This window comes from Octodon degus, unplaced genomic scaffold (genome assembly GCF_000260255.1).
Source record: "Octodon degus isolate 3935 unplaced genomic scaffold, OctDeg1.0 scaffold00038, whole genome shotgun sequence".
NCBI lineage: Eukaryota > Metazoa > Chordata > Mammalia > Rodentia > Octodontidae > Octodon > Octodon degus.
The window spans coordinates 3,336,823-3,338,286 of NW_004524614.1; the positions used below are offsets into that span (position 1 = coordinate 3,336,823).

Consider the following 1,464-nt stretch of genomic DNA (forward strand, 5'->3'; position numbering starts at 1 on the left):
TTGATTATAGGATAGCTTGTTAGATGTTGATCAAGTCTGTCAACACCACCCACAGAATTATTATATTAATTGACTGCTATTAGTATATTTTTAGTTTCATTTCTTCTTCCAAGTCCTATCATTTCTGTATTATAAATAGTTAACAATAAGGAGAAGTCTTTTTTTTTGTCCTTTCATCTTATAACAGACTTTCCCTCTCTGCTATGCTAACATTTCTCCCTTTTCGAATTTTTCTTTCTGCAGATCTTTTGGCACTTTCTTCCTATTTGGACTCAGGATCCAAACTGTGCCTACTTTGTATTTTTAAAAAAACAGACTTCTAGAAAAATATAAAAATAATATTTAGTACTTATGCTAAGAGTTTTTATAGATTGTAGAACAAAATTATAAGTTATTTTTCACAAATAGAATAAGCATAAGTTAGTAAAAGAAAATAACTAGTACTTATTGTTAGATTTCACTAAAAACAAATATCAAAGGTGAATGCAATTTCTAAATTTAAAGGTACGCAAAAAATAGTCATAATAAAATAAACATATACGTGTGTATCTTGTGCAAACAAGAATCGACTAGATGAAATGACACCTGCCAGAGCAATGTTCATGATAGTTGGTATGGAAACAAACATGTTGCCCAAGTCATGTTTGGGGTAAACTGCTAAGTGGTTAACTCACAGGTTTGGAGAGAAAAGGATGACCTAGATCCAAAGTATAGCACTACTGGCCAGTGCACGTTGGGGTGACGGGGCAGCGTGGTGGTGTTGCAGACTATGTCCTTGGAGGTGACCAGTGTGACTGCAGGAATGGTGCTGGCAGAGCTGTATGTGTCGGATTGAGAGGGAAATGATGCTACAGGAGATAGAACCAAGGAGAAACCATTTAAAACAGGTCTAAAGGCTTTGATGACAGTAGGAAAAGAACCATTCCCTACCATTTACATAGATTCACAAAAAGAAAATGAGAGGTGGGATGCTATTTCTAAATCACAGATGAAGAACATCAAAAAAATGTGGCACAGGGAACAAATGAAGAATGAATCCCAGGAGAAGAAAGAGGCAGAAGATAGTTTGCGAAGAGAAAAGAACCTGGAAGAAGCCAAGAAGATATCCATTAAACAGGATCCGAGTCTGCCAGAACACAAGTGTGTGAAGATTTGTGCATTAGAAGGATATAGAGGCCAAAGAGTAAAGTTATTTGGCTGGGTCCACAGGCTGCGTAGACAAGGAAAGAATTTAATGTTCCTGGTGTTGTGGGATGGTACAGGTTTCCTTCAGTGTGTCTTGTCAGATGCTTTGTGCCAGTGTTACAATGGAGTAGTCTTATCTACTGAGAGTAGTGTTGCAGTATATGGAACACTAGCTCTTACCCCAAAAGGCAAACAAGCTCCAGGAGGCCACGAGCTGAACTGTGACTTCTGGGAACTCATAGGGCTGGCTCCTGCTGGAGGAGCTGATAACCTGATCAA

General features: G+C 38.0%; 1 pseudogene across 1 annotated transcript in view; it reads left to right on the forward strand.

Annotated features, from left to right (window-relative positions):
• Window positions 1-769: 769 nt before the first annotated feature.
• LOC101573039 overlaps window positions 770-1,464 on the forward strand; it is a 7,455-nt pseudogene continuing 6,760 nt past the window's right edge. The window contains exon 1 of the transcript XR_001117090.2: window positions 770-1,463. The product of XR_001117090.2 is annotated as an asparagine--tRNA ligase, cytoplasmic pseudogene (transcript). The remainder of the gene's footprint in view (window position 1,464) is intronic.